Source organism: Agelaius tricolor, unplaced genomic scaffold, assembly GCF_023055355.1.
Source record: "Agelaius tricolor isolate 1412-34295 unplaced genomic scaffold, bAgeTri1.0.p SCAF_19, whole genome shotgun sequence".
Taxonomy (NCBI): domain Eukaryota; kingdom Metazoa; phylum Chordata; class Aves; order Passeriformes; family Icteridae; genus Agelaius; species Agelaius tricolor.
In genome coordinates this window covers 7,738,847-7,747,022 of record NW_027269279.1, presented here as the reverse complement: position 1 = coordinate 7,747,022, position 8,176 = coordinate 7,738,847, and positions in this window count along the sequence as shown.

The window sequence follows — 8,176 nt, the reverse complement described above, 5'->3', positions numbered from 1 at the left end:
TTCCTAAAGAGCTAGAGAGTGACTCTGGGGGCAGGAGGGTGGAGTGCCAAGTTAGTCACACACACCCCCATCCACTGGGGCTGTGGAACAAAGCACTGGTGACTTCAAGAGACAGATGCCATTTACTGAGGGAGTTGGGAAGAACAAAATGTTGAGTTGTTGCAGCACATTGGTATGAGTAACATTCCTGGAAGATAGCAAAGGTGGAACTGGAAGGGCAATGGTGGAGCGTGTAAATGGATTGGGAGAGGCTGTGTGAGGGTAGAGGAGTCTCTCAAAGGAGGAGGTGTCGTTTGGCCAAAAATATTTTGTGTTAATATTTTAGTACAGTTACAAGAGGCCAGGGACATTGGCAAGAGAACTGGTTTAGGGCCTGATCAAAGTTGTCTTACCTTGCAGGATTTAAACTCAGAGCTGCTACAGAGAAAATGTTACCTATAGGAATGACAAGTCTTAGATTATACCGTATTAGATGCATGTAATTTTGCTGCAATGAAACCCTTTTCTTCAAAGCAATATTTTCATTTTTCCCTACTGTTAGAATGCAGGATAATTGAGTCAAATTCTACTCCTTTTGAGTTAAAGAAGTGTCTATATCAATAGCATTCTGCATGTCTCTCCAGACTTGGAAGGTGAGGGAGACCTTTCTATATCCTCATAAAAGCCACTAAGGTAAAAAAGGTGATGATGCAAGTTCTTTGCTACAGACTTCACAGTGCCTATGCATTGGCAGGCTCCAGTTTTATGAGAGAATAGTGGAGATTTATTAATTTTTAAGGTCAGAAGTATTTCTTGTTGCCAGGGAAGGCTGTGGGTGCATTGTGGCTTCTGCAGCTTGTGCTGCAGGTCCATAGCCTGCACCCTCAGGCTCCCCAGCCCTGTAGACTTCTCTTCATCTCCTCTTCCTCTGGCCTCATATCTCCTTGGAGACACCATGAAGGTTACAACAGGTCTCAAACACTGCCTGTAATGGAGCTTTGCCTATGTGAACCTACTGAAAACAAGTTTAAAGCTTTTAAACACCAATTATTTCCTTCTAGAATTAAATGTTTATTCCCTGAACTCCCTTTTAGGTTTCAGCTGACAAATCTCATTGTAATAATTTGAACTCTATTGTGAATACATTTTCCAAGGGGACAGAAAGCAGATGTGATAAATGCCTGAACATGAGATTTAACCTAACATCTGTTGTTTTAAAGAAGAGTTACAAAACAAACTGTGTTTGTTTGTGTTTAATTGGTAGATGATACACCTGATTTTCCATTGTACATTTTCATCTGATAGAAATGTGCACTGAGATGAACTCACTTGACCTGTCCAGCTTGCAGTGGTTATGACAAATTAGTGCTATTTTTGCAATAGTCAGCATATAGGTGGTGTTTCAGATAAAATGAATCTGTTACACACAATAGAAGTCAAACCCTTTCTGGAAGACAAGAAAGTGAAAAGGATCCATCAGGAGCTTGCATGATGTAATTGTATGATGCTTAACTATGGAATTACTGGGCTAATTCATATCTTTAACATAAGCATGTGCTTAAATCCTTTGCTGGGTTTAGACACAAATAAATTAGAATTAAAATGTAACTACTTGACAAATATTTCTGAAGGTGAAGGCTAATTTATCCTCTCCCCAAGGTGAAAAGAAAGAACATGAGATTCATGTCACAGACTGCATTTCCTCTACTGCCATTTAAAAAGTTGGATTAGAAAGTTCTCAAATGTTCAAGTTTGCTTGGGGTGGAAATTCCCAGTGGTTTAACTGTAGAAATGGTGTGGCATGCACAGAGCTCACAGTGGAAGGCTGACAAATGGAGCTGACACTTCCTTACCCCGTTACTGAGCAGAAATCCACTCCAGCCTGTGAATACCAAGAAGAAGGGTGAAAACAGTTAAGATTATCTCTTATTTTAAAATCATTGTACCAATAATTTTTACTAATTATTGAAAAAAATGTATTACTACAACATTTCAATGCATTACTATTTGCCATGCCAAACCTCATCAGGCCTCATTTTAGGATCAAGTCACAAAGTTAAGTACTCTGTTCTGCAGTTTAGGGTTTCCTATGCAAATGCCATTTTTGGCTGGTGTGATTAAATCCTCCCTGCACATCTCAGAATAAGCTACATAATTTGGATTTGGAGCTTTTCTTTAAGAAAATCCATAACCCTCCCCATAGTGACTTGTTGGAGCTTTTGTGTTTTTGGAGCGCAGCAAGTGCCGGCCGCGTCAATGCTCCCGTTCATGGGGCTGGAGTGGCCCCTGTGTGGCACGGGCGTCACTGCCTGGTGACACAGCTCCAGTGGCTTGTCACGGGGGGTGGCTCTGGCACGGCTGTGCCTGGCACAGGCATGCACAGCAGCACCCCTGCAGCCCCTGCAAGCCCTGCAGCGCTGCAGCTGCGCCGGTGCTGAGCACTCTGAGCCTGTTGAATTCACAGGCAACCCCCGACGAGGGGGAGACAATGATGCATCTGACTCCAGCTTATCAGAAGGCTAATTAATTACTTTATTATACTTTATTATTCTGTACTATATTACATTACATCTAAACTGAATCTGCCAAGCACTCAACTCTGCACACCCTGCCCAGAATCTCGTGACTGTCAGTGACAGTCCTGACACACACGCACACACTGATAGGCCCTGACAGGCCAAGGAACAAAACCCCATCACTGTGGGTAAACAGTCTCCATACTGCATTCTACTTTTGCACAAACACAGGCACAGCGAATGAGATAAGAATATTCTTGGGAAGAATTGTGCCTTGCTTTTCTCTGTGCAGAGGAATGTGGGGCTACAGCCTCTGGCTGAGTGCAGCCTGGAAGGTCCCGCAGCATCACCTTCGTTTCTGTGGGAAGGAGCAGGAGGCACAAGGGAGTGAGGCTCCGTGGAAAAGGAGCTGATGCAGACTCTGATTTTGTGGCCAATTAAATAGATTGCCAGGCCCCTTGTTAAATTCTGCCCGTCCGCCAAATGAGCAGCCAGCCTGAGCAGAATAAGATTACTTTCTCATTTTACCTAAAGCTTTCACATGCTATCCCCCCTGTTAATTAAGTAGATTAAAGGTTCTGGCTTCCTTGAACTCCTCTTTTCTTGTCTGATACACTTTGAATTAGATGTAACCATTATAAAATGATCAGAAGAAAAGACTGAGTTTTTTCTCACTTTCTAGGTATTGTGGGTATTTTTAGGTACCACACTTAGCAGATACAGCAAAAATCCCTGCAGGTGGATGCTTTAAGTGGTTATAAAAGCCACTATTAATTTGGCTTTATTTCCTTGATATAAAAAAAATCCTATTTTGATTTTCCAGTAAGAGTAATTTATCTGTCAGTGGACACAAATTTTCCTCCTTCAGGGTTGAATTTTTGGTGTTATTGTTCTAGGTAAAAAGAGTAACTGTTTAATCAAAAATTAGTGCCATTAAAAATGTTAATGAGCTTTGTATCCAGTCTTACTCTCATGTAGTTCCACTGACTGTGCCATGATTTCTCTTGATTTACTTTGGCATAAGTGAGGCATAAGCAGAATCCATCTCAGGTTAGCCACAGCTTTACTGTAATCCAGGAGGTCAGTGAGAGCACCAAAGGAAGGAAGCTCTACATAATCAGAAATCAAATAACACAATCCTCCTACAGCTCAGCTTAGTGCTTGCTGCTGATGTCAAACACGTGTCCAAGCCCACACCAGAGGCACCTCCAGCAGTTGCCCAGGGGAAGAGCAACAAGACCAGTCGTGTGCCTGAGCCCTGAGACTGGAAATGGTTCTGATTAAATTCACGCCATTTTACAGGCAGGTGCAGTGCTCTGATATCTTTATGTTTATTCTGCAGTTCACCTGCCTCTGTCTGTGGCAGGAGGGAAAAAATGTTGGAACACATCATTGAAGAAAGGAAGGAAAAAAAAAAAAGGGGACGAAAACAAACTGAAAAAATTGAACTTGTCAGTATGAGTAGGGAGAGGGATGTAACTGCAAACAACCTGATGTGGCTCAACTCAGCCGAGACCGTGGAGAAATTCTCTGTGCAGCAGCAGAGCTGCAGTGAGCCAGGTGGGGACTGCTTCCATTAACTTCACTCAGATTGCTTCACTGAGTGGGATGAGCAGGATTTGGGTTTTAAAAAACTGCAGAGAATACTCTTGCAGGGTTCTCAGATATTTTCCTGTGTTTAAATTGGCTCAGCAGACCTTGCAAAAATCCCTCTGGGTTTGAACAAAAAATTATTTGCAGTTTCCTAGAGGCCAACAACTGTTTCTCCTCTAATCAGATATTGCCCTGAAGGGAGTTTTGGTCTCCCTGTGGATCAGGCATCAGTAATCTAAAGTTACTTAAGTGGGGCCAAATCCTGCTTGCTGGCATGTTTTAAAGAGGGTTAGTGGTTTATTTTACATCCAAGTGCACAAAGGCTCTGGATGATATACAGTGTGTGGTAAGATTACATGGTAAAAGTTTCTGTCCTTGATGATATTAGTGCTTGGGCACACTTTTGACAAAGACATACAGCTGTGATTTTCCTACCTTGAACTTGAAAGAGAAGTCAGGATTTAATTTTATGTCAGCACCCGGAGGCTCTTTATTTCTTGCCTTTGCTCTTTATTGCTCCCACACTGCAAACACAGAAGTCTCCAATAATACAGCCCATGGAATCAGAAATGCAGGGTCATGCAGTGCTTGCTATTGGCCCCTGAAGTCCAACTTGGGCACTGCTATAAAAGCAGAGACTCCTCTGCCATTGACTCTTCTCTTCCACTGCTGTTGGCCTGGGAACACAAGAGCACTTACTGACCACAGAGCTTTCCTTCCAGACACTAAAGGAACAGTTTTTTCCAAAGGGGCCACTGATCTTTGCCTGTGGAAGCTGTCAGTGGCCATCAGCTCCAGTCTGAGGCCTCGAGCTGATCATCCTGCTCATGCTCCTCATGCTTGATATGCAAGGGCTTTGTCAGATCAATGGCAAAATTAAATTCCAGAGTCAGACTTGGCTCTAATATTTTTTAATAGATTTGAGTTTATGTGAGAAGGGAAAGGCAAATCATAGGAGGATTTCAACCCCTTCCTTTTTGTTTTCCTTTGTCCCAGCCAGTGTCCCGGGCCAGCTGATGCAAGTGACCCCTGTTAATTTTGTTAATTGCTGTGCAGGCAGACTTTGATGGGGTTCTGTGCCAGCAAGGAGCTGCCTGCAGCTGTGGGTTGGATGCTTTTCTTTTAGTCTTTGTATGAGCCCACATATTTTTGAACTTCTCTTGCACGATATTGGTGGTAGATCTTAGAGTACATTTTGGATCAGACAGCTGAGTGTTTCCCCATTTTCAGGGATTTGTAGTGTTTTGTGATGGTTGCACAAAGAAATAAGCACTTGTTTTGCAGTTTGAGGTAGCTAATGGATTTCAAAGCTATTTGCTATTGTAATTTTTCTGCCTAATTGTTTTCTGTCTGTAACTGTATGCCTTCACTTCCAGGACTGACTCTTACATTGCCATGTAGTGAGATTGATGCAGATTCTGTTCACAAAATGACACTGTTCAATAGTAATCAAGGATGCAAACTGAGGAGGCAGAGGCTGCAAGATTATTTTCATCTGCCACTCGAAATGCAATTTCTAACCTGCTTTTGGAAAAATGACACCCCAGTCTGAGAAAGTGGGTAACCTATCATTTTATGAGGCAATAATTTAAAACTGTTGGGCAGCTGATTAATGGAACACACAGGCTGTACACAAGTCAAATTTCTGAGTCAGTTTTACAAAGGTGGTTTTTGCACAGGCTCTGATTTATAACCAGTGTGGTTTTTGAGATCCTTGATTTGGTGTGGCCTTTGGGAAGGGACTTGTAGGTCAGCACCATGTCTAACATTAGGGGGGTATCTAGTTTCTGTAAATATTGATTTCTTTTTGAACAGGTTGACTTTAATTTGTTTTTAATTAGTAATGGCAGATGTTCAGCTGGGAGAACATCGAGGGATCATTATTCTAATAATGTCCTATTAGCTTTTAAACCTTCCTCTTAATGTAAATCTGTAATTAGTGTGCTGTCTCTATCTGCTGCATCCTACTACCAATTCTCTCTGTAAGCCAATACAGTGGGATGCCAAAAAGCTGCAGGGATTGTAAATTGTGTCTTATGACTCTGTGTTTTGGGTAATTGCACACTGAGGACAAAGCAGAATAAAGCAGAAGAGCTGCAGCAGCTGCCCTCAGCTCCTCCCAGTCCATAGGAGGGACATTCCCTTGGGTGAGGATGCTGTGGCAGCAAGGTGGAGCTGGAGCAGTGGCTGTGTGTGAGTCCCACTGGCACCACCTGGGCAGAGCAGCCCTTGGGGAGGCTGCTGCTGTGTGCCCAGCCCTGCCTGCAGGGGTGCCTGGCTGTGTGCCCCAGATAGGCTGTGCTGGGCTCTCAGGAGGCTTCCCCTCAGCTGCAGGCTTTGGCTTTGTGTGTTTGGGGGAAGGTTCCTCCTGCAGGTCTCTGTTTCCCTGCCTCTCCCATGTGCGTTTCCAGCACAGCAGCCCTGACTGGACACTCCCTTGGAGAGATTTTGTACCCCCACAGCTGCTCTGGTTCCCACCAAGCCATCCCAAACTGGCAGTGAGTCACCAAACCAGCAGAAATCAGGGCAGGAGGTGTCTGGAAGTGTAAAATTTAGCTGGTTTGGTGGTGTTATCCATGTACCTTGTCTCTTACAAACAAACCCCATTTCATTCACTGTCCTCTGGGGGCATGTTCACTGTTACCCATATTGATCCTTCCACACAGATCCTTTGCATGTGTGGATCCCAAAGGAGAAGTCAATGTCCTTTTCTGCACATGCTGCAAACCAGCTGTGCAAAGACCTTGTTAACTGCTTACAGAAAAAACACTTGGCCTTTTGATGGCCTCCAGGGGGTCAGGAGCAGATCCAGAGTCCCCTGCTCTCACCCCAGTGTGTTACTCATAAAACCCCAATCCCATTCATGATTTCTATTGCAATAGACAATGCTAGTCCTAGCCATCAGATAGGAGGCACATGTGACAATGTCTATATATATTTCATGTTTCCCTTGAGAATATAGTGTCATTTAACTTCTTCAGTGTTGAGTTTTTGTCTTGTACCCACATTGAAAATAAAACAACACTCTGAAAAACTCACTCCAACTTTCCATCCTCGTGGAGTCAAGCCTAGAGTGGCATAAATCTGCCATGCTGTCTGTGGAAGATTTATTTCTAGTCCTGCAGTGACATGATAATTTTGACTTACCTGCAGAAGATCCTGCCTTCCTCTCTTCCTGTCCTGCTCACTGTATCTTTCTCTTCTCTTCCTGCAGTCACAGTGCTTAGCTGCTACTTCAGTTAAAACAAATAAACCATGGTCTGAGGTATCCACCAGACTCTTCTGGATCTCTCCTGAAAGGTCACTCCTGACCCCTGTGCCATGGTGAAGTTACCAGAGCCTGCTGACCTGTTCTCTTCTCCAGCCTTCAGTAGTTGGATCATCTGCACAAATGGAGTCAACAGGCAGCAGATGTAGGACAAGAACCAGATTTCATCTCTTTGCATTTCTTTTACAAGATGAAGATACCTGATACACTTGAGAGCCAGAAGACCTGTAGTGATAGCTAATAAACTGCTGTCCTGATACACATGCTGATAAGCCCAGCTTATTTCATTAAATCCACACCTGCTGCCTCTCAGGGTGCCATGCAGTCTGGCTGGAAGCCTGTCCTGCACGTTTAGAGAAGCAACTATTAGGTTCCTTTTCTAATTACTGTGTATTTCTCAGTGTTTAACTTCATTCTTTCATTCAGGCTGTGCTTGAAGCATATCCTGCCTGATGTGACTAAGCTGTTGACTCACTTCTTTTATGGCTGCAATAAAACTAGATCTAATGACCAATGTCTGGGTATCAACCACCGACAGCATTTGCAAAAAAAAAAAAAAAAATCCAGATTGTTCCTTCTCAGTATTGTGTGTCCTGGTATAACTTCCACATCATTTATAATACCAGGCAAGCATGGCACTGGTGTAATCAGAGTTTTGTTTTCTTCTTTTGTAAAGATTATCTGCTTGGCTTTAGCATTATCCCAAACCCTCCAGTTCTGAGTTTTAAATAGTGCTTGCTTGGAATCTGTCCCCATAACCATTAGTGCTTGTAATTGCACTCAAAGACCTAAAGTAGATAATTAGACTTGCACTGGGCCC